Raw genomic sequence first — 26,953 nt, 5'->3', positions numbered from 1 at the left:
GGTACTGCCTCCTGGTTCAACTCTCTTCAGCCCCTGGATCACAGGCTTAACGTCACGGTGTTCATCAGGCGGCAGTCTTGTCCATTATACTTGTAGTGTAATCTGATCCGGCAGATCCGACATCCGGCAGAGCGTTAAAAGCGATGGTTAAATGCATTGTGCATAAGTTCGAAAGAGTGACATACAGATTGGATGTAGTGAAATTAAAGGATGCTCAATAGTGTCAAAGGCCTTGAAAAAGTCCAAAAAAAGAATTAAACTGTCATCCTCGATAAGATCAGAGTAATCAATCAGGTCGAAGACAAGCCTAATATTATTGAAAATATGGTGGCCTTTCAAAAAACCTGATTGATTTTCGTCAATAATTGAGTTTAAAATCGACTTGAAACGGCTTGAGAAAACAAGGGCAAACACTTTATAGTCATTATTAAAAAGGCTGATGGGTCTCCAGTTGTCCAAGGAAAGTGTGTCCTTTTTAGGCTTAGGTATTAAACAAATGACACCCTGCTTCATACTTGATGTAAGCTCAGAGCAGTTTAAGCTCTCTATGTACACTTCGAGGAGGAACGGGGAAATGATCTCCTTATAAAATTCAGCCGTTATCCCGTCGTTACCAGGCGACTTGTTACATTTTAGCTGAAAAATTGCTTCCTTAACCTCATCAACAGTAATTGGTGAATCACAAAAAACTTTTTCATCCTGATTGATGGAATTAACATAACCAAGGTGCTTACAGAAAGTATCTAAATCAGCTACATTAAATTTAGAACTATAGAGTTTTGAGTAAAATTTATAACAATATTGGGAAATTTCTTTAGGATTTTCTGACACGGACCCCTCAATATTTAGTTGATAAATAGAATTGTATTTAGCCCTAGTTTTCTCAAGTTTGAAAAAATATGACATCTGTTCTCCAAATTCTAGCCACCTTTGCCTTGACCTAATGAAAGCACCTTCTGCTCTTAATTTAAAATCATTTAACTTAATTTGCAAGTCAACTAAATATGCTCTTTGACTATCTGACAAATTTTCAGGTAAAATCCTAGTAAATAGACAAAATGTAACTGACAACTTCCAAATCTTTAAGCAGTTTTAGCCAAATTAGAACTATATTTTCTTAAATATTTCCCACTTTCAAACTTTAGCACTTCCCAATTGGTACCAAATGAATTTTCTTGTTTAGCTTTACTCCAATAATACTCAATAATTCTTTCCAGCTCTGACTTAACCTCATTATGGTTAAGTAGCGAGCTATTCATCTTCCAATAAGAAGAGCCCCTGTTACAACTAGCTTCAGAAGAAAGCAACATTTTAATACAAACAGCCTTATGATCTGTTAGTGGAGATTTATAGTTCTCATGCTACTAATGTCTGGGAACGTATTGCCAAACCCAGGGCCATATTATACATGCGCCTCAACTTTTACTACCCCAACTGAAGTAAAATCTAGGTCAGGACTGGGTCTTATCCATATTAACATCCGTAGTTTGTTACCTAAATTGGATGTGGTTCATATCTGGGCTAGAAACACAAATGCGGATGTTATAGTAATATCCAAATCTTGGCTCTAACCCTTGGCTCAGATGAACTGTGCAGGACAGTCGATCGGCAGGAGCAGGATTGGGCACCCCTGTAGTAGATAAATCACAAATGCTAAACTGTTTTAATAGTCACTATTGCATCTGGGTCTCAGATTAATCCGGCCTCTATTGGATAGAGGCCGGATTGTAGTTTGAACTGTAGGATTATATGAATGCCTGGCTGAAGAGATGCGACTTTAATCTAGTTTTAAACTGGGAGAGCGAGTCTGAGCAACGAACAGTATCAGGAAGACTATTCCAGAGTATTGGAGCCTAATGTGAAAATGCTCTCCCTCCTTTGGTGGTTCTGGATATCCTAGGTATGACCAAAAGCCTTGAATTTAGTGATCTCAAAGAGCGCGATGGATTATAGGGCGATAGAAGATCCGTTAAATAGACTGGAGCTAAGCCGTTTAGGGCTTTATAAGTCAGTAGCAATACCTTGTAATTAATACGGAACTTTATAGGTAACCAATGCAGTGATGATAAAATCGGTGTTATATGATCATATTTTCTTGATCTCGTAAGAACTCTAGCGGCGGCATTTTGGACTAACTGTAGCTTGTTTATTGAGGATGCAGGACAACCAGCTAATAAAGCATTACAGTAATCCAGTCTCGAGGTCATGAATGCATGAACTAACTTTTCTGCATCAGAAACTGATAGCATATTACGTAGCTTAGCAATGTTTCTAAGGTGGAAAAAGGCTGTTTTTGTAACATAAGAAATATGATTTTCAAAAGACAGGTTGCAATCGAGTATAACACCCAGGTCTTTTACTGTAGAGGATAAAGTAACAGGACATCCTATGATGTTAAAGTTGTATTGTGCGAGGTTTTGTGGGCGGTTTTTTGAACCGATAAGTATTACCTCTGTCTTGTCTGGATTTAATAAAAGAAAATTACGCGTCATCCAATCTTTTATATCTTTAACACACTCTGTCAATTTGGAAAATGTAGCGTTTTCATCCGGCCGTGATGAAATATATATTTGAGTGTCATCAGCATAACAATGGAAACTAATTCCATGTTTCCTTATAATATTTCCAAGTGGCATCATATATATTGAAAATAACAGAGGGCCTAATACAGATCCCTGCGGCACTCCATAGTTTACTGGAGTTATGATCGATTTTTCTCCATTTAAATAGACAAAATGGTAGCGGTCAGATAGGTATGATTTGAACCAGCTTAGTGCTTGTCCTTGAACACCAGTATAATTTTGTAGTCGATCTAAGAGTATTGTGTGATCTATAGTATCGAACGCAGCACTAAGATCAAGTAAAACTAGTATTGAGATACAGCCTTGGTCAGAAGCTAAAAGTAAATCATTTGTGATTTTAACGAGCGCAGTTTCAGTGCTATGATGCGGTCTGAATCCAGACTGAAACTTTTCATAGATATCATTTTGTTGCAAGAAAGAGCCCAGTTGAGCGGACACCACTTTTTCTAATATTTTAGACATAAATGGAAGATTTGAAATGGGTCTATAATTTGCTAGATTATTATGATCTAATTGTGGTTTCTTAATGAGAGGTTTTATAACTGCCAGTTTAAATGTTCTTGGAACATGACCTAAAGATAAAGACGAGTTAATAATATTGAGGAGAGGCTCTTCCACTACAGATAACACTTCTTTCAGTAGTTTAGTTGGTATAGGATCTAATAAACATGTTGTTGTTTTAGATGAAGTGATAAGTTTATTTAACTCTTTTTGTTCTATAGTTGTAAAGCACTGTAATTGTTCTTTCGGGGTGATAATTGAAGCTGAATTGTAAGGCGCGATTGAAGATTGAACGTTTATAATTGTGGTTCTGATGCTTTCTATTTTCTCAGTGAAGAAGTTCATGAAATCATTACTACTGAACTGTAACGGGATATTTTGTTCGGGTGACGTCTGTTTATTTGTTAGTCTAGCCACGGTGTTAAATAGAAACCTTGGATTGTTTTGGTTGTTTTCTATTAGTTTGCGGAGGTGCTCAGCCCTGGCAGCTTTTAGGGCCTTTTTATAACGTGACATACTGTCTTTCCACGCGATTCTAAAGACCTCTAAATTAGTTTGTTTCCATTTACGCTCTAAAATACGGGTTTCTCTCTTTAAAACATGCGTAGTATTGTTATACCATGGTGCTTTATTTTTCTCTCTGACCTTTTTTAATTTAATAGGTGCAACCACATCCAATGTTCTAGAGAGAATGGTGCTCATAGTGCTAGTTAGTTCTTCTAGTTCATCTGTTTGTTTGGGTTCAGGCAGCAGCTCAGACAGATTAGATAAGCAATTTGAGAAATTATCTATGGTGGATGGGAGGATTGTTCTGCCTGGTTGATAACGCGACGCCGCATGACATATTACAGCAGTACGTAATATGCAAGTTACCATGTAGTGATCAGTGACTTCATCACTTTGTGGAATGATATCTATATCGGTTGGATCGGTTCCGTGTGATATAATTAAATCGAGTGTATGATTAAGACGATGAGTTGGTCCGGTGACGTTTTGCTTGACCCCAAATGAATTTAATAAATCTGTAAACGCAGCTCCTAACGCATCATTTGGATTATCTACGTGTATGTTAAAATCTCCAACAATTAATGCTTTATCGACATTGACTAATAGGTCTGAGAGAAAATCTGCAAACTCTTTTAGGAAATCAGCGTAAGGCCCTGGCGGTCTATATACGGTAGCCAAGGCTAGAGATAATAGGGATGTTTTTCTAACATCTAAGAGCGTAACATTTAGTACAAGTACTTCAAATGAAATAAACTTATAACCCGTTTTCTGAGTAACATTTAGAATATCTTTATAAATGGTTGCAACACCTCCGCCACGGCCAATCAGACGGGGCTCATGCTTATAACAGTATCCAGGAGGAGTAGACTCATTAATACCGAAATAATCATTTGGTTTAAGCCAGGTTTCAGTAAGGCAAAGTACATCGAAGCTATTATCTGTGACTATTTCATTTACAATAACTGCCTTAGGTGTGAGTGATCTAATGTTTAGAAGACCTAGCTTTAGAAATAGTTTTTGTTTACTAATAGCAACATTTTCTGTTTTAATAACAATTAGATTTTTCCTAGATCCTGCATTAGGTTTATTATTTGATCTCACTAAACGAGGAATAGACACGGTTTCTATGCAATGTTCTACACTAGTATTTATATCAGTTGAATTGGTGCAGCAGAGACTATGATTTTGACTTTTGGTTACTAGTCAAAGGGTATTTAACATTTTGGAGATGTTATCTGACAGAAGATCCGCTCCGAATCTGCTTGGGTGTAAGCCATCAGCACGGAAAAGCCTAGGACGCTCCCAAAACAGATTCCAATTATTTACAAAGAGCAGTTTCTGCTCATTGCACCATGACATTAACCATTCATTTAGCGCAAATAATCTGCTGAACTTTTCATGCCCTAGTCGGTACGTGGGAAGCGGTCCTGACACAATGATCGTTGTTTCAGGCGATGTGCTGCGTACCGTATCGATTAGATTCCTGAAGTCTTTCTTCAGAATCTCCGTCTGGCGCAGCCTGATGTCGTTCACTCCCGCGTGCAGGACCACAGTTCCGACGCGCTCGTCACCGTTCAGGATCTCGGGAACGCGAGCAGCGATTTCAGAAACACGAGCACCAGGGAAGCAGTGACTTTGCACCTTACTTGTACCTAACGTAGCGTGTACGTGCCGAACGATGGAATCGCCGATGATCACAGCATCGCGTTCTGTTTCGCGTAGAGGGGAGAAGCGGTTTTGTGTCGATAACTCGAAAACCGGGAGGGTCGGAGAAAGTCTTGGTCTAAACCTGACTCGCGTCTTCCGCTGAGGAACCACCCAGGCTTCGTGGTGGCGTGTTGGAGCCGGAGTGAACGAGACCATGGCTGATTGCGACCGATGCTGAGGAACGCACGGAGTAGACGCGGTCGGAGTCAGCGGGTTAGTAACGTTAAACACTGATTTGTGTGCGTCGGCGCGTGATGTTTCAAGAGCCAAACACCGGTCTCTCAGCTCGGCCTGTCTCAATAAAAGGTTGTGGATCTGTTTCTCAACAGCTTCCAGCTCAGACTGCAGTGCGTGAAGCTCAAATGTGTCCTCACCTGCACCAAGCGGTAGACTACTTACATCTGATATATTCGCCATTTTAACAGATGGACAGTGAGTTAGCAACGAAGCTACCAGTGATGCTATCAATATTAATACTAATTTATATTATAAGTTTGTTTGTAAATGAGTGTGGAGAAGACGCGTTCAGCCGTGATCCACGGACGTAACCTTTAAGAGTATGCAGCGTTGGATCACTAATAGGCTTGAGACGCGTCTGCTCAACAGTCCGCGTTGTAACTATGAGGTTTTTTAGTGGTAGGGGTGTAGAGTAGACGCACGATAGGCGAAAAAAAAGTGTTTGTTTATAAGTGAGTGTGGAGAAGACGCGTTCAGCCGTGATCCACGGACGTAACCTTTAAGAGTATGCAGCGTTGGATCACTAATAGGCTTGAGACGCGTCTGCTCAACAGTCCGCGTTGTAACAATGAGGTTTGAGCAGTAGTGCTTCTCAGTGAGGAAGAGTAGAAAATGTTCGTTGTAAGCGGGTTTAAAGAGAAAAATCAAGAATTATAAATCAAATCGATAGAGCTCCAAAAACAACAACGCATTCAGACGCAACGCATGATAATGACAGGACAAGACATTATTCACCGTGTTTGTTGAGTGTTTCTTATTCACCTGAGCTTTTATGAACTCAAAGGCGCGAGAGAAAATAAATAAATAAAAATAGCTGAGCGCAAGGGTGGCGCGTTAACAGGCTAGCGAATTACTAGCGTGTTATGCGTCAGGGTTGGGTAAGCTGTATTTAGTAGTAATATAAACAACTAGAAATTGTAGTAAATGATGGTTCAAAACAAGGAAATACGAGACTAAGACGGAGCTTACAGCTCCGAAGCAAACACACTCACAGCAGGCAGCGAGAAAAATCAAGAATTATAAATCAAATCGATAGAGCTCCAAAAACAACAACGCATTCAGACGCGACGCATGATAATAACAGGACAAGACATTACTCACCGTGTTTGTCATTAAGGCACCTGAGGAGAACTGGCCCCCGACTGAGCCTGGGTTCTCCCAAGGTTTTTTTTCTCCATTAAGGCACCTGATGGAGTTTTAGGACACCATTAGGTCACTTGATGGAGTTTTTCGGTTCCTTGCCACTGTTGCCTTTGGCTTGCTCAGTTGGGGATATTTTGGGGATATTTAATTTAATTTTATCAATCAATAAATTCCTCTTGAAACAAACTTTGTTGTATTATTTTAATTTAATACTGTGAAGCTGCTTTGATACAATCTGTATTGTGAAAAGCGCTATACAAATAAACTTGACTTGACTTGACTTAATAATTATACTACTGTAAATTCTGAATTCCTTAATGCAGAGCACAATCTATGGACAACAGAGTTTGTTTTTAACCATATTAACTCGTCTGATGTTTGCTCTGCATTAAAAGACCTAGACGTAAATAAATCATCAGGTCCTGATCTTATTGAACCATTGTTTTTAAAATTAGCGGCTGATATTATCTCACCACCATTGACGCATCTGTTAATCTTTCCTTAACAACCAATGAAATTCCACAGATCTGGAAGTCTGCATTCGTTCCTTTGATAAAAGGGGGCGACTCTACTTCATCAGATAACTACAGACCTATTTCGAAGCTTTGTATTTTGTCAAAACTTTTGGAAAGATTTATCAGTGAACAACTGACACAGTATTTGCAGATTCATTAACTTTTGACTATCAACCAATCAGGATTTCGTAAAAAACACAGCACTATTACGGCTGTCCTAAAAGTTCTAAATGACCTTGTAGGGTCCCTAGATGAAAAACAACACTGTGGATGTCTTTTTATTGATTTATCTAAAGTGTTCGACACTGTAGACCATGATATATTGTTAGATAGACTTAGAAGTGTTGGATTGTCATACAATGTAGTCTCGTGGTTTAAAACATATTTAACCCTCTGAGGTCGAGAAACGCGCCGACGCGTTTTGCTGGATTTTTTTCACATAGCAGCAACATAAACTTAAATTACTCCGTCATTTATGGTTATACAGAAAAAAGAAATATAAAAAAATAATCTGTGATATTTCTACTTTTGTATGTGTCCACTTACAATCAAATCAAAACATTGTGCTTTTGTAAAATAAAGAAAATAAACAGGGTGTGCGTTCTGACTCTCCGTCGCGGTGAACTTTTTTTTCTTGAGCATGTCTATAAACTGAAACAAAACTCAGCGAATACTTCTCACACATTTATGAGCCATATACCTTTATACACATTTAAGTGTGTACTTTTAAATGATCGGATTCAAACTGCAAACAAATATTCTCTGTTTAAGTAATTTGTATAAAACCAACAGGATGTCCAGTATCTCAAACGCTTGCTAATTACTTTTTAATTCGACACGCCCACTCGCACAAAAGTGATTCACATGCAAATCTCCACATGGAACGCGAACGCCCTCGTTACCTCAAACACAAAACACCAAAACACTTCACAAGTCTCTGCTTTTCGTCGAGTTTGGAAGACACGCTGTGAGCTTACATGGATTTACCTCAGAAGAAGAACGCGATTTGAAGACAAGAAAGATGTAAGGTAAGAAATTCTTACTTATTAGTTTATGGTATTGTTGCATAAACTTCACATTGCAGTTGAACTGTTGCTAGATATATGGTGAATATTATACTATTTAGACTCGTGTTTCCTGTTAAATAATGTTTGTGGATATCTGCTCAAACATAGATATGTATAACCATAATGTTTAATATTTTGGAGCGCGATGGCGTTTGAATGTATCATATTTTGGAGCGCGCTGTGGGTTTTAATGTATCATATTTTGGAGCGCGCTGTGGGTTTTAATGTATCATATTTTGGAGCACGATTGCGTTTGAAAGGAAAAATGCACCAAACATTAGGCTTTATGTTTTTACTATTATCTCATTTCATTTCATCATAACGAATGGAAACATTTGAAGTAACATATGATAATCAATATATTTTTCTCTAGCGTAGTTGTTCTTGAAATCTTTTGGAAGATTTAATTTATTGTTATTATTATTTTATGCAGCACTGCGTAGCCTATGCCTACAAGGCACAACAAACCTGGTGTTCATTATATATTGTTGGAAACGTGTGTGTGTGTGTGTGTGTGTAGGCCTATTCTGTGAATTTTAAAAAGAAATTAACCAGAAAAATCTAAAATCTATTCCCAAAATCGTGCAGCCCTATAGTTTCTCTTGATATCAGTATGTTCACAGTTTTTTCTTTTTTTTTTTTCTTTCAGGGACCAGATGCAACTGAGTCCTGCTGACTTCAACATTCACATGAGTCTCTGTACATGAACATGGTAAAGTGAAAATCAAACACCTTGGAAATTAAAGGTATGTACAATGTTTTTAGGAATGGCACAAAGGTCTCTGTCTTTGGATCATTGTTTTCAATGTGCTCTTTTGTCATTTGTATTTTTGGATTGTGTTGTAAATAAATCCAAACAATCTAAAAGCCATTCTTTTTAAAATCTCCTCATTCTTTGTGCAAGGTTGCTCTGAATGACAGGGCCTGATCGCTCCTAATAGGGCAGTTAGGGGAGTGTCTTTGTCTTTCTCAGGTGTTAAAAGCTTGCATATTCATGAGATGATCACGCCTCTTCGCATATGGCTTTGTCACACAAAACACGTCTTAGAAATTTTAAATCAATATATTGTCTTATCTGAATGAGCAGTCAGGGTGATTTTCACATAGTTTTGGAGCAAATATTCTAGGCTATGTCATACAATTTTCAAAAGTCTTGTGAAGAAATAATCAGTATGGGTTTCATGGCCTTATTTCAGTGAGAATTTTTTTTTGTATTTTCACAAACCACGCATAAATGTCATTATCTCAAAACTACAGACTTTTACATACATGCTGCTGATATATTATTGTAGCAGAGTTTGTGCTGAATACAGTGTAATTAGACTTTAGCCATGAAAATGTCACTAGTAACAGAAAAAAACACAAATGTCAGAGCATGTCAGAACACCTCCAGGCCCAGAAAACAGCTCAGACCTCAGAGGGTTAAAGGGAAGAACCCAATGTGTGCAGGTGCAAGGTATCAATTCAGACTCAAAGGAAGTGGTTAAGGGAGTTCCCCAAGGATCTGTACTGGGTACTTATCTACTATATATATATATATATATATATATACACTGTCTTGATGTTAATATTGAAAAAGCAAGGTTTCACTTTTATGCAGACGACACTGTCATCTATTGCTCTGCTCCTACAAAACAAGAAGCTCAGAGATTTACAATCAGTATTTGATACTATGATACTATCCAATCAAGGTTTTTTATTTTAAAGCTGGTTTTAAATGTTGAAAAAACTAAATTCATGTGGTTCTCCAATTCTAGAAAATCTTTAGATAATTAAATTGTTCTTCGAACTTTACAAGGAAAACTGATGACATTAGTGTCAGAGTATAAATACCTGGGCATCATAATTGATGACACATTAAAATTTAATTCACACATTAATTACTTGAAACAAAAATTAAAGAAGTAATTAGGATTTTATTTTAGAAACAAGTCTTGCTTTTCATTTAATGCAAGGAAGAAGCTTGTGTCTAGACTTTTTTGCCGATTCTTGATTATGGGGACGTAGTGTATCAGCATGCTCCCTCTTATATTCTTGCATCCCTAGATGCTGTGTATCACGGTGCCATAAGATTTATTACGAATTGTACATTTTCTACACATCACAACAGAGTTTCTTGTTCTTCTCTTGCTGTACGAAGGAAAATGCATTGGTACTTATTGATATAGAAAAGCATTTTTTTTTTTTTTTTTTTTACCATCTTATCTTAGTGGTATGCTTAAGCAAAAAGTAGGTCACTATTCATTGCGTTCACAGTCTTATTACAGTCTGCATGTACCTCGAGCTAGAACTAAGTTAGGTGAAACTGCTTTTAATTATGTTGTACCAACAGATTGAATTCTCTCCAAATGACATTGAGGCTGAAGCATTTGGTGTCTTTCAGCAATTTTAGAACACTTACACATGCGCTAGAGAAAGATTTTATGACTTGCACATTTTTCTGAGATTGTATTTTTAATACCAATTTATTGTTTTATTGTTATATGTGTGTTTGAATAAGTGGGCCGCCTATCTTGGCCAGGACACTCCTGTAAAAGAGATTTTAATCTCAGTGAGGTTCTCTCCTGGTTAAATAAAGTATAAATAAAAAAAACATTTGAGAATTTCTGACTTCATTTCTTCCCCTTTGTCTAGGAGTGAAATCTGTCTCGCTCGCACAGAAACGTGCTTTTGGAGGAAAATGACTGTTTGTTCTCTTCAGAGCTGGAGAACTGCTGGAGAGTCTGAGTCTGTAACGTGGAGTATCTCTCTGTCTCACACGGCCTCTAAAGACATCCATCCTAACAGTATCTCGTGAAATCCCAAAAATAAATCAGATGAATAAATGTAAACAATCAAAATAAAATGGAGAACAAGCCTATCGCGACGTTTTGGTATATGCAGAGCCATAGAGAGAGAGAGTTGCGACACTCTTTGATGTCGCCGCTATGGCTGTCACGTGGTTCATGTAAGCCCCAATAGTTCCAAAACGTACGCTGGCTGTCATGTTCTTCTATGGGACAGACAGCAGCGATTGCATTATTGAACGGTAAAAATAAAATAAAACACACACCCAAGTACTTTTTCAGCTGTTATTGCATTATTGCATTTTGTTAATGTCAGTTTTGCATTTGGAGATAAGTTTTAGGCTATATTTTTGGAGGGAAAAGCTTAGTGTTCATGTTCGCATGGGTAGTAGCACTGGCTTTAGCGGCTCTAACTTAACTTTTCCATATCATTCATCTGATGATGGACGTCTCATGATATTTATTTTAGCACAACTGGGCTGTATTAGGCTATTGATTCCCGTGATTTTGCTTATAAATTTTGATTCAGCCATTAGCCTACCTTCATGATCACGCAAGAGGTCTGCCGTGGCGGTCCGTTCAGAATTCGCTTAGAAGCTAGCTCACTTCTTCTGATGAAAGTGGCCACCCCCAGGACCACAACGTGAAACATGATCATGTTAAGACTAAGAATATTATTTTAAGATTAAGGCCATACACATTATCAAAACTATAACAGATTAAAAACGAATTTAAGCATGGCTGATACAAATGAAGGTTTTCAAATAAAATATTTTTTATTATACAATGACAGACAACAAAAATGTGTGCTTGTGTGTGTGAACAAGAAAAACAAAAACCAGGGGCAGGTGATCCATGAAACAGACAGGACTGGTGATGGCCATAACAATCCTAAAGGTCCAGCATTGTTCTCACAAGCCGCTTCACTCAAGACAATAATAACATAATGAAAAGTTAGTATATCCCAAAAAATTTAATTAAATAAAAGTTGCTATAAAGGTGGTAGCGATTCATTACCGAACTCTTAGCTGACGAAGTCGCGCTAGCTAACTAACGTTAGCTAGCAGGCAGTGCTTGAAAATTGGTTGAAACAACCAACATAAAATATAAATAATTACGCTGTGCATGTACAAATGAAGACCAGTATAAGCATCGCAAAGGGCCTCTGATACAATATAGACAGTTGACAATTCAAAAGAGGTCGATATTTCGGCAACTTAACTCTGGAACAACTCGACGCGCAGCAATGTAAGTGAATGGTGTCCAACGCCCACATGACAGTGTTTGGAACTATTCCGATCTTCATATCCCGGAAGTAGGCGGTTAAAAGCGCCGCCATTATTTACAACGGAGGTCTATGGGAGTGTCGCAACTCTCTCTCTCTATGGCACTGGGTATATGTAATACCTTCTTCAGACAGGCTTGTAAATAAATGTAAACAAAAATATAAATACAGGGAAATATATTATATATTTATATAATAAGAATATATTTTATAATATACAATATATCTTTCTAATGAATCTATCTTAAATAGTGTTCTTTTTTTTAAAATGCGATACTACAGAGCGATCGTCGTGTCTGCACATCCAACAAGTGAAGTGTGAGAGAGCGAGCGCGCGCATTGCGCGCCCCATTAAATAGACTGCCGTTGAAAAAAAGTGTTGTTGTTTTTTTGAAAAACGGCTAAACTAAGCTTTAAACTGTCAAAACAAAAATCCAAGTCGGCGAATTGTTAGTAAATAAGTGAAAGGACATATGAATAAAAGGATTTTTGTGAAAAAAGTTTAAATTAAAGAGTTACACGATGTTTTATTGTAATTAGGTCACTCTCTCCTCCGCACATGGTCGAGCAAGAGTGGAGAGACAATGAAACAACAGTCCACGAGGGAAAATGGCAATATAAAATCCAATTCTTGTTACAATTGCATGGGAATGGTGTGTACATGTAGCCAGAGTTGTGCCTAATCATGCTGTTGTGAACATATTTTTGTATCTGTGTTGTGCATGTTGTTATTCATTTTTAAAGTACTCAACTCATGGCGACGACATCGGATGACGTCACGAGCATCGTTCGTCGTGTGGAATGTGGTTTTCCTCTTCATGAGGGAAAATATTTATTTTAGAACAAAATATCGAGTTTTAATGCCTCAAATCATGCTATAGATATCCTCTACACTCAATCAACTAATATTCGGGTAAGATGGATCATATTTTTAATTCTGGATGTTGTTTTTAATATTTAATGTGTTCCTCAGAAGGAAAATAATTAATTTAAAATCAACCAAATGAATTTTCATGCCAAAAACGGCTTATATGTGTAGTCAATGTTGTATTTAACTGCTATTCAGATGGGATGAGTTATATTTTTAACTTTAAATGTGGTTTTTGATTGTTCAAAGATGAGATATGCAAAGCTCTGATGGGGACGATATCGTATGACATCATAACAATCGTTCGTCGTGTGAAATGTTGTTGTTTTTCCCCCACAAAAATCCTAGTCCTTTTTAAAGGAAAATGAAGATAATATGAAAATGGAAGATTAAAGGGTTAGTTCACCCAAAAAATGAAAATTATGTCAGTAATTACTCACCCTCATGTTGTTCCAACCGCGTAAGACCTTCGTTCATCTTCGGAACACAAATTAAGATATTTTTGATGAAATCTGAGTGCTGGGTCACTCTCCATAGGCTGCTAGGTGGCCCAAACTTGCTGGCCCAGAAAAGTTATTAAAGAGATTGTTAATATAGTCCAAGTGACTACAGTGGCTCAATCTTAAGTATATCAAGCGACGAGAATACTTTTTGTGCGCAAAAACAAACAAAAATAACGACTTTATTCCACTATTCATTTCCTTCTCTCTGGGCCTCGTAGTGTTTTTGCGCAGCGCGTCTGTGTTACACGTCACCACGTACGCTCACTATTGGCCGACGCTGGTCATGTGTGTGACGCGCAGCGCAAAAACACTACGCGAACCAACTAGAGGCCCAGAGAGAAGGAAATGAATAGTGGAATAAAGTCGTTATTTTTGTTTGTTTTTGCGCACAAAAAGTATTCTCGTCGCTTGATATACTTAAGATTGAGCCACTGCAGTCACTTGGGCTATATTAACGATCTCTTGATTCTCTTGATTAACTTTTCTGGGCCAGCAAGTTTGGGCCACCTAGCAGCCTATGGAGAGTGACCCAGCACTCAGATTTCATAAAAAATATCTTAATTTGTGTTCCGAAGATGAACGAAGGTCTTACGCGGTTGGAACAACATGAGGGTGAGTAATTACTGACAGAATTTAAATTTTTGGGTGAACTAACCCTTTAAAGAGCACTTATAGTTCCTTCATCTGTGAAGATACTACTTGAAAACAGTGTAGAAAATATTGCAAAACCTTAAGACATGTAGAAGGAGTACACTAAATAACATTTTATAAGAAAGAGAATCCTTGTAGTATTTTTATGTATGTAAGGATTCATTCTGTAAGATATTTTAATGTAAGGATCAAATTAGGGGTGTCGCAATATACCGGTGTTGACGATAATCGTGATATTCAAAGCATGAAATATCGACATCGTGTTAATTTAGAGTGTGACAATATACCGGTATTGGCGATAACCACAATGTTTAAAATGAATAGGACTCTTATGATAACATGACACGTAAATACTCCAGCGCCAGTACCTGGTTGACCTCTCAGCCTCAGGTGGCAGTATTGCACCCGCTGACACCTATCAAATAAGAAGACGACGCAGCACTCGTCCGCGCCCGCGCAGCTAGAGTGGAACACTCTGTTCACACCCGAAAAAAGTAAGCTCGCCAGTATTAAGAAGAACAGAGTTCTTCGGCTTCAAAGAAAACAGCACATTAAAGGTGGTCGCACTCCGGACGAGAAGCGCAGCGCCACGTTTTTAAAATTCGAACACATTCTCTATGAGTGTACACACACCGGCGGCCGCGACGCCCAGCAACGGCTCAGGACCATGTTCAAAATCCTGCCGCAACACAGAGCGTCATTTACATCGTTTTATATTAACTTTATATTATATTTGTCTCAAATCATCGTAAATGATTTCACCCTGTGCTGCAATATACATTTAATTTTACATTCATTTACAGAAATCAGCTGCTTGAATGAAAATTGCTGATGTTATCGGATTTTCAGGTGATGTTCTCAATTCATTCAGTTAACGGACGCTCTGAGGTAAAGTGTTCAGATCACAGACTCAGCAACTATTATTTAATTGTACAGTGTAATCATAACATAGTACAGACATTATCTCAATTCCATAATGTCCTTGAATAATGATATTGCTGGCCATAAACTGAGACGCGCGTGCGTGTGCGATACCTCGAGTTGTCATAGACGCGACGCGGCTATTATTTTACTAGTCATGGAATGGGAAATGTGACATTAACTGTTAACAGGGGGTTTCTGTGTTCATATATTAATAAAGGGTGATTATTAAAATTAAGAACCCCATTTTCTTTACTCATCTTATTTTTGTATTTGTATTTGCACTTGATTTTTTTATTCAAATCTGCTATCTGCATGACTTTATTGGCGCCGGTGCAACAATAGGTTTAAGAGCTTTTCAGTTCTTCAGGAAACCTTCAGACAGTGTTTTGCTTCAGTTTGAAACCAGATAAACTTCACATGCTTGTCTTCCTTCACAAGAATTTGCCATAGATTGAGTACGCAAGAAGTAAAAAATGCATGTGCCTTGTCTATCAGTATCCTTATGTTTGTTGGGTAAAAAAGAAAAACTATATAAACAAAGTAAAAATGAATTTGACTGATAACTACCCGAAATAGATTCTATAGATATCGCGATATATCGATATCGTGAATTCTTTTGGCCACAATAACCGTGGTGTGAAAAATCTAACATCGTGACAGCCCTAGATCAAATATAAGTGTCCAGATAATGAAAAATGAGATCTTTCAAAATGCTTTTCAATTAAATATTTTTATTATATGATCAAAGAACACAAAATATATCAATTTATGAAATATTTATTAATTTATTTATTCAAGAAACCCTCTTTTGGGTCAACAACTTGTATCATATTTATATGTATGTGTATATTTACTAATACATTACGGAAGCCCTGAACCGCAACGTAAAAAAAAAAAAAAAATCGGTTAAAACAAAAAAAAATTACGTAAAAAAATTAATAAATTATGTAAAAAAAAAAATGCTATCATTTCGAGATTAAAGTCGAAATGTTTCGAGATTAAAGTCGAAATGTTTCGAGATTAAAGTCTAAATGTTTCGAGATTAAAGTCGAAATGTTTCGAGATTAAAGTCGAAATGTTTCGAGATTAAAGTCGAAATGTTTCGAGATTAAAGTCGAAATGTTTCGAGATTAAAGTCGAAATGTTTCGAGATTAAAGTCGAAATGTTTCGAGATTAAAGTCGAAATGTTTCGAGATTAAAGTCGAAATGTTTCGAGATTAAAGTCGAAATCTTTCGAGATTAAAGTCGAAATCTTTCGAGAATAAAGTCTTCCGTAGAAGTTGTGTGTGTGCTTGCCGTTATTTCACATTGCCGCACAGGCATTCATGCGTGTGCGTGCGTGTGTGTGTGTGTGTGTGTGTGTGTGTGTGTGTGTGTGTGTGTGTGTGTGTGTGTAAACTGGATCTACACAAAATAATAGCTTTTTACTTTTATCTGGGCTTTCAACAAAGGGATATTCTACAGGTCTACGAACATGACATTAGGCTATAGGACTTTATAAAATATACTGTCAGACTGGATCAAGATATCCAGCTTTATGAATGAATGAATGAATGCATGAATGAGGCATTTATATAGCGCTTTCATATGTCTACTGTAGGCCTACACTTAAAAGCGCTTTACAATCATTTCAGGGAATCTTTCCTCAACCACCAGTGGTTATTATATTTGAGGAAATCACGGGATCCGGCCAAATGATTGGATACAGAATGATGCACTTAAAATGTATCCAGAACGTACGGTGTCTATTATAGACGGCAGTTCGACTTCACAAGCGCATGTATTTACACACACGCACACGCATGAATGCCTGTGCGGCAATGTGAAATAACGGCAAGCACACACACAACTTCTACGGAAGACTTTATTCTCGAAACATTTCGACTTTAATTTCGAAACATTTTGACTTTAATCTCGAAAGATTTCGACTTTAATCTCGAAATGATAGCATTTTTTTTTTTTTTACATTTTTTTTTTTTTTACTTTTTTTTTTTTTTTACGTTGCGGTTCAGGGCTTCCGTAATACATTCCCTTCTCATGTCAGAAAAAAATCTGGTTTTGTTCTGATAAATCTTTTTAATAAAAATAAATACATGAAATCTTTTTTAATCACATGAACTTCACTTTTTGAGTCATATTTATTTATATTTCTCCTCCTGTTTGTGCATACAAACAACAACATTCCTTTGTCTTCAATCAGTGCTTATAAACAACTTGCATACAAACAACTATTTTGTTGCTGTATATTAAATGATTTATTGAATATTTTCCAACACACTGCTCTATTTTGCTGCAACCCAAAGACTCTAGTACCCGTCATGATTTTCACACAATAAGAAATATCATGAATAAAGGATAGAAAAGAGTGACTCATGACTGAATGTGGCTTGCAAAAACTTCTTAAACACTGTTTGTGGTTTTAAAGAAAAGTTATGGGGGCACGTGCACTGCAAACAAGGCCCGACAAGGGCCGGTCCAAAGCTCAGAGACGGAGGCACTGGCTGGTTAGGGGAATGAAACGTCCAAGGCTCAAACCTAAGGTCTGGTTCTGCTTGTGCTCGGTCCATCCGTCCACTGACCACTCAAGACCAACCCGAGCCAGACCAAGTTCACAAGCACGCACCCCCTCTTATTTCTCAATTATATTATTAGTGTGACCTCTTGATCCCTTAGATAACCGATGTAATAATTAGTAAACCCACAAACCATACAATGGCCTCAAGTTATTTTATAACCACATGAATTATGTTCTATTGATTTTAAATAACATGAATTATGTTCTCAGGATTTTTAAACTACATGAATTCTGTTTACTTAATAAATAAATAAATAAATAAATAAAATAGTTTAATTAAATTACACCACTCAAAAGGGGGTAAGATGACCCGGGGAACCCAATGGCGGCTTATATGAGTCCGGGGAGAACCGTTAAGGTTGCAAAATTCAAAATATAGAACAAAATTACAAGAGAGTGAATATAAAATTCAGAAAAAGGGTTAAGAGAACCCGGGCTATGATCCGAAGGGTTCTGTGACCCGGGGTAAATTAGCTCAGGGTTCGAGTGGTTAAGTTTAGGGCAGTGTAAGGGCTATGCCTATTAAGGTTACGCCACAGCGGTCACCAACGGGTAGGTTTAGGGCTATGTTGTGCGCGTGTTGGTAGGCTCTTACTCTCAGTTCATTATTGGTCTGGCCTACATACTGTTTTCGACATTTGAGACAGTATATGAGATAAATAGAGTTTACACTCTCATTTGACAGAGTATGAGACAACTTGAAAACCTGGCCATTAAATCTATTCTTCACCCATCTTGATGGGGTGAAATACTTGCGCTTGCCCACCTTTAGGTGAAGGGGTCGAGAGCTTGCTCTGTACTAAAACATCTAAAATATTTGTGTTCCTCCTATAGGCCGCGATGGGTTTATGGTGTTGTAGGAAGTTCGTGGAAATCAAGAACTTTGAAAAATTCGATTTAACGGACCGGTTGAGCTGTGTAATAAAACACGAAAAATGCGCCACCAAAGGAATAATTATATTCCTGTTTGTCGTGTCCGGGGCGGGAGGTTTAGGTGTGTGAAATGATTTAAGTGCATTTCTCAGGAAAGAGCGTGAATATCCACGCTGTATCAAGGCCTTGAAAAGAGTGTTTGTTGCCGATGCTGCCTCTCCATCTCCATATCAGCAAAAATGCTGTACAGCAACCAAACCAGTAGCACTTCAATTTTTCAGCACCGAAAGCGGACCTTTTCACTGACGTAATGACACAATGACGTGCACTTGCTAGCCTGATCCATTTACGTGTTCTCCAAATGCTCAATGATCAATAATTTGACACAAAATATTGATTTAAAAAGGAGTTTATTGATTTAAAAACGATTATATTGCCTGAGTGACCAGAACTGCGTCCATGGCAACGCTCTGTTTTTCATGGCAACGGTGTGTTATACTTCGTCTATTATCAAGAAATAACACACCGGAATTCAACCAAGCCATGTAATAAATTAAGAACTATTTGTTAAAGACTTGTCCTATCTCACAAACAAGATTTTTTTAATTTCCCCAACTAGGCTTTTTTTACCCTATTGAGCAAAATGATCCCTTCAGTCTTTCTCTCCACATTTTGAACATAATGTATGTGTGTGCTATATGTGTGTATGTTATTGCATTCAACACAAGTGAAGCTGGCATCTTTTCCATTGACACTTTTTATTTAGAAAAAATAAATGGACAAATTGTCAAATTGACCCACAACATAATAGGAGTGTTAAGCTTATTGACTGGTAACATTCTAGCTGTTAAAACACATGCAATGGTAAAATATGTGATCAACAAAAAAAGGCTATATGAAGTAAAAACTACAAGGTGAATCACCAGTAAAAGGGAACAGCTTTAAATCCCCCTCTGCAAATCAGTCGAGCCGATATGTTTAATAGTTTAACAAACATTAAATAAATGGCAAAACTGAAATTATACTAAAACCTTCCTCTCTTCTTCATGTTGTACAGGCTCGGCTGTGCCATCAGTGCCACAGTGCCAGCACTGCAGCGGTACTATGGAGGAGGACACTCGGCCAGACTTTTGAGGACGATGTTGAGGAGGATTACTCTCTTCCTTCGACAACAAATCCGCTTCTCTCACCAATATTCGAGACCTCAAACACAACTTCAAAGGAGGAGCTCCATGTATAATTTTCCCTCACGCTCTTTCTCTAGACAACACAACAAAAGAGTTTCCTTTGTTAACCATGGAGGGAGATTCAGAGACATTGATATCTCAATTGACAGACAAGTGACATCACAAAAGAGAAAAAGAGATAGAACTCCACGCTACTTTCCTCGAGAAAATGACAGAGCCGAGGATAGGCCTCAAAGGTTCACACACAATGAGTCTTCACTTGGGAGAGGGGGGTATGTCTCTTTTATTATGTATATACCTTTGGCATTACACTTTGACAATGAGTAATATCTGGCAAGGAACAGTTCTCAGTGGAAAAATGGCCCACTGATGCTGGGGGTCAGGGGTGAATGGGCAGTCTAGTTTGAGCTGATAGCAAGCCAACAGTAACTCATGAGATTCACACATACGTGTGTCATGAGTAAAAGTAATACAAATTTTTTTTTAAAACGAATTACTTCTTGTGGCCTGCATATTCACAACGAGTACAAATAGCGATGCAGATTAACACTAGGAGATTTCCTAGGCAGATATTGACTTGGGACTATATTGGGGCGAAGCACTGCTACTTAGGTGTATCATCCTACCTATAGTTAATAGTTAAAGGGATACTCCACTTTTTTTGGAAATAGGCTCATTTTCCAACTCCCCCAGAGTTAAACAGTTGAGTTTTACCGTTTTCGAATCCATTCAGCCGAACTCTGGGTCTGGCGGTACCACTTTTAGCATAGCTTAGCATAGATCATTGAATCGGACAAGACCATTAGCATCTCTCTCAAAAAAATGACCAAAGAGTTTAAAAGTTTTTCCTATTTAAAACTTGACTCTTCTGTAGTTACATCGTGTACTAAGACCGACGGAAAATGTAAAGTTGCGATTTTCTAGGCTGATATGGCTAGGAACTATACTCTCATTCCTGCGTAATAATCAAGAAACTTTGCTGCCATACCATGGGTCCAGCAGACATAATGATATGACAGAGCGCCTGATAATGGGGACTAGTAGTTAGTGTTTTTGTTCTCCCCCTTGCTTAAAGGAACGGTTCCCTTGGTAACATACTGGTTGCAGAAAGTCATATGCCTCACCTTTGTATATAATGTGTATATAATGTGTAATGTATATAATGTGACAAATATGCAAAACACATGTGGAATTAAGTTATTAATAAGATCTATAAAGTCAATAATTTAACGTGTAACTCTTTTTAGTTGACGTTGGGTTGCATTCTATTGTGACATCAACTAAAAAAGATCTTACTCTGCTTAACTAATGCTAACGAAATGATTTGAGATATTATAATGATCATAATTACTGCACCACAGCTGTGATTACTAGTTCTAGGCCTATTGCTTATGCTCCTAGCCTATACCTCACTATTTGATAACATATCATAACTAGAAAATGTAATGTTTTCTGTTAGCAACATTGACAAATACCCTGGACTGGCAACTCAAGTGCTGCCACTTGTGTTTGAGAGATCATAGTTCAGGTTGATTACAATCATAAAATCAAATACATTTTATATGACCCTGCCCTAATAGACACTAGAGGTATTGAAATTAATCAAATAATCGATTCATCGAATTGTGGACATGGACAATAATCCACCGGGCCATAATCTATTATTTCTGTTTACAATTAAATGTATGCCTAACAACATTTCTCTTTACATATTCTGTTAAGTTTTGCACATTCAGGAAGTGCCTTGTGCTTAGTGTTGTAGTTTTATGTTTCCAATGTATTTTAGAGCACTGCAGAATGTTTTGTTTTTGAAGCTTGAAAAGCTATGAATTAAATATCCTACATGACTTTAATAGAAAAATGTATTTGACGCATCGCGATATCGAATCGCTGAAATGATAATCGTAATAGAATCAGGAGATCAGTGAAGATTCACACCTCTAGTAGAGACCTATACAGGCAATCAAAGATGTTCAATATGTCTATGACGTTAGCATACTCAATATCTGCAGAATTATTGGGCAATCACTAAATTAATCATTTTTATTAATCTGATCTTTTTCAGAAAATGGCTCAGAGAAACACGCCAGCCAAAACAAGGGTGCAGAAGTGCCTCAACTCCTTTAAGGAGAAGAGTGCCGAGTGGGCAAAGGGGATGAGGCGCAACAGGAATATCAGCCGTTTTCTAGATGACATTGAGGTCACAGTAAGTAACTGTTTTTCTTGAGGATCCATGCATGACACACACATCCCTGCGTTCTGAGAAAATCACCACCAACATCTTGAGAACAACATGAGACTGGAGAAAATGGAGTTTTCCATTTTCTCTTTTTCATTTTTTACCTTTTCTTTTTGTCCTTGAATATTTTTTTTTTTGTGATCGTCATTATGTCATCGTCAAACTTGCTCTATGAATGAAAGGGTAGTCACCACCAGTGTAAAGGCAGTGCTTGAGAGGGCAGAGATTAAAAAAAAAACATTGAGACACCATTTTTGTCTTTTTGTCGTTTTTCCAGAGTGCGACATAAATCCCTATGCCGATGTTTTCGAGCTTCACAAGCTTCAGATCATATATACACATATTATATATGCGCTTCTCTCTGGGCTGTGAAAAAATTTGCAAAAGTTGTGAAAAGTGGGTAAAAAAGCCCATGGGGCGATCGAGTGAGGGTCACAGCGTGACATCAGGGGGTCAGAAGTTACTGGGGGTCGTCTGGGCCAGAGTGAGGTCTCCTGGTACCCACTGGTACACTAATACACCAAGTTTTGAAAAATTTTGCTTGTTCACTTAATTTTGATTAATTCCCACAGAAAACTGTACAAAATATCTAACGTTATTTTAATACTTAAAGGGGACATATCATGCTAAATCCACTTTTTTAGCCCTTAAATGCATTTTTTTTTGTATATTTGGAGTGTTTAGAAGTACAGAAAAGTTTTTAATTATTCTCTTCAGCTGCTTCGTTGATATCTTTATATTCTGTTTTGGTCATATTTTTCAACCTGTTCCGATTTTTCTGTTATCTATGACGTTTTGTGAACTATTACGTCACAGTATTTGCAGCGGAACTGCCAAATAAGGACATTGACTTCCGGCCCAACACTTCGAGCAATCCGCCATTATTATTTCTCGCTGCAATTTTGTAGTCCAAGCTAAAGGATGCAGAAGTTACGAGAGGGTAAGTTAAAATGTTCGGTTGTTGGATGTAGTAACCCACACGCTTCATTACACCGTCTAATGATGAACTGCCGCGCTTGTGACAAGGGCGCATGTTTAACTGAAAGAACGAGCAGAGAGAGAGAGAGACCCGGTCGCGCGCACTCTCTCTCTTCAGAGCCAGGCGAAAGTGTAAACAAGACATCACCGTCTCCAAACTAGACGCTGTCTTGCTCTCTCTCCCTCGCACATATTAATCAAAATAAATCGACACGGTGGTAAAAGGTCGGAAGACCAAAGTTTCATGTGTAAATACAGTACACACCATTGCGATACATCCATATGAAGACGTTGTTCTACAGGTTCGTCGTCTTCATTTTCATGTAAGGCTGGCTGGACAAGTCTTCCGTTGTTGACATTTTGTTAATAACGTGTGAATAAAACGTTTCTGTGCCGCTAGATAATCGTATCTCTGCTATCAAACTACAAAAATGGCCGAACGGGGTGGAGTTGAACCTCTGCAACCTGGAGAGGGGGCGGGGTATGAAGTGTCTCAATTGTATTTAAAGAGACCGCACCAAAACGAGTTGCTCTCAGACGCACATCAGAAAAGGGGTAGAAAGGGGGCCTGTGGAGCTATAATAATGAAGAATTAAGACCCAAGCATTGCAGTTCCGCTTTATATAGACCACAAATGTATGATTTATATGTAAAAAGGAACGATTTAAAAGCATGACATGTCTCCTTTAAGTAAATGGATCTTGATTTTTAAGTTTGATATTTGGACTGGAAACAAGACAAATATACTAAGTAGAAAAAGCTTCTTTTTTTTTTGCACTATCCCCAAATGGCAAAGGGAGATTGAAATTCGATTTATCTCTTTTTCAGAAAACAACAAGATACATAATGCTTATCTAGTAAATGGTTATTGATTTTTAAGACTTTTTAGATATCTGGACTGGAAGCAACATTAACAGACTCCACAATAAAAATGTTAAAGGTGAAAATTCAGTTTGGTCTTTTAACAAACAAAAACAAGGCAGCTTAACCCAACTAAATGTAATAATAGTTAGAAATTACTCACCCTTCAGAAGCCATTTCAGGTTTTGAGAAAAAAACTGTGAAAAATTCAGGATCTCCAGATGATCCCACAGTTAACCGTTTCAAGGAATGACCTGCAATGACCTCTCTAACCCTTACCTGAGTTTGTGTATTCAAACTAGCCAATCAGAACTCCCATTACACCAGCCCTCACCAGCCAATGAGATCGTACAGTGGGCGGGGCTAGTGTGATTGACACAGCAGCATGTGGTTTGTTTGGATCCTGGATGAAGATGATGTTTGATTTCTTAACAAACAAGTATTCATTGTGTTTGGTGTGAAAGGTGCAAAGGTGTGAATTTCACCCTGGAAAGACAATAATAGCCTATGTGTATTTTTCTCTTTGTTTCAGTGTGTGCACAAAGACACAAGGAGTGACAGTGGTGTGGTGACTTCAGGAGCAAGTGATGTGGTGAGTAGAAATCAGTATTGATATAAAATGCTTTGTCATTCTGCCAAATCTTCATCTTTTTTAACTTGATTTATTAACAAATTAAAGCTTGTGGTAATAATTCACATTTCATTTATGTTTTCAATGTTTTTCTTCCCCAAGGCAACCACTGTGCCATTTTAAGCCGCACTGACAGCGAACACACATCCTCATCGGAGGAGATCGTAAGAGGAGGTCATATTCCTCCTCCTCCTCCTCGTCCCAACAGCCCCAACCATCCGCCCCATGAGGAGGACTTTGATGAGTATTTTGCAGACGACGAAGAAGAGGAGGATGACGACTGATTATTTGTTTTAAATAAAAATAAATATTTTATATATCATTATGGTCTACTCTTCTCATTTTTTAAATATATTTCCAACATAGCCAGTATACAGTACAATTGTTTAGCAATGTTTTATTCGGGATTCTGGATATTTTGGGAGCAGCTGATCCTCTTGCCAGGTGTGCATGCCTCACTGCTCTGTCCTGTTGCAGTACAATACTCAATATTCCATCAAATGTGTGTGTATTCACTGTGAGGAACATCCCTCCACTCCTTCCTGCTCCATCTTCGGTTCCTCACAGCTCCTCGACAGATGCTGAGATGCAGATGCCAGCTGTAGAACCAGCAGAACCGGAGCCAGCGAAAACCATTTACACCATATGTGACACAACATCTTCTGCAGAACTGCCAGTCTGGACGAACACTGCCTTCACATTGGACAGTGGTACAGTCTGTCAAACATCAGTGAGACAGTATGACCACAAAACTGAGTTTACAAGCATTCAGTCTCAAGGCACTGCAGTCTTTGTTCCCACCACAACCTCAGTCACTCAAAACTGTGAAATAATTGGCGCACAAATAACAAACACTTATATCTGTCCATTAAAACATCCCATAAGTAACCTGTCACTATCCAGTTCAAAAATACTGTGTCCAAAATGTCAAACCCAATTCAAATCAACTGCAATAGAAGTTAAAACATGGAAACCTGACTATGAAATCTTCCTCTGGCAACATTTTTAAAGCAAAAATTGGCAATAGCATTGTTAGCGCACTTGTTGATGTAAAACACTGCAGATCTAATGATGATATTGTTGATTGTCTGCTTGAACTACCAGAAATGAAAGTCACGACACACAATGAGTTTATCATCAGAATTTATAGCTTCACTGGAGACCAACACAACTGCCATGACTGATGACACTACTGAAAGAGCTGGACAGTCTAAACAAGACTTCGAAGATACAGAGTTTGATCATACTTTACTGCAAATGCACACACCACCACACAGAACACATCCTACACCAACTGACACATCTCCTTGTGCCATCCAGGAAACACAAACTGACAGAGCAACCATCCAACTCAACACATGTCCAAGAACCAAAAGGTACAAACAAAAACTTGCGGTCAGTACAAAAAAAAAAGAAAAAAAAAAAAAGAAATGAAATATTTTTTCCCTTTCCACTGTGAAAACATCGTTTGTATTTCATTTAATACTTGTTGATTAAATGTCTCCATGTTCAAAATGTATCGTTTATTTTTTTACATGTGCCTTTATTATATGATGTCTATGGTAGCACGTGCTAAATGGGTTCTCCGGTCAAAAAAGTTAAGGTTGAGGAAAGTAAAAACGTTATTTGTGCACAATGTCAGTCCTGTGAAAAAACATCTCGGACTGGGAACAACTTTTTTAATGCAGTTTTTCAAACCAGCCGCGATGACTTTCATAATGTCGTTGTTTTCGCGGCAGAGAAACGGACATCTTTTTTGCAGGCAAATAAGAATAAAAGCCCAGTGAAATTACAAAAAATCAAATGCTGCGTCAGTGAGTATCTATTCGGTTATTATGTAAATATTTACGCTTTTATTTAATGTTACTGTTTATTAACCTGTGTATTAATTTGGTTGTTTTCCCAGGTAGAGATGGCAGAGAATCTGACATCCAGTGCGGTTGTCAAACCTTGGCTTTCCCATTAAAAACCCACCGGTGAAATATAAGACGATTGCTGAGGTGAAGTTAATGGCCCCGAAGCAGAACGCAAGAAGTTACTGATTTGTTTTGCTATTAATTTAGTAGTAATTTGGTTAAGTAGGGTATATTGAGCATCTGTATACGTGGTGTGATTGGTTTAAGCAGTATTGTATTGATTTATGTAAAAGTAGGCTATAAACAGCTTCTTCTAGGTGGTTAAGCTTATAGTTTGGAAGCATTTAGTAAGTTTAAGATGTTTATATAAATGTCAGGGTTTATCAGAGGAATATAGAATGTAATGTGAGATTTGAATGCGTTTTTTTTTTTGTATGGTGAGTGCCATACGCGTGCGCAACTAATCGAAACGTGTG

This window comes from Leuciscus leuciscus, assembly GCF_965113295.1.
Source record: "Leuciscus leuciscus genome assembly, chromosome: 4".
Taxonomy (NCBI): domain Eukaryota; kingdom Metazoa; phylum Chordata; class Actinopteri; order Cypriniformes; family Leuciscidae; genus Leuciscus; species Leuciscus leuciscus.
The sequence above is the reverse complement of the archived record's forward strand: the minus strand, read 5'-3'. Positions refer to the sequence as shown.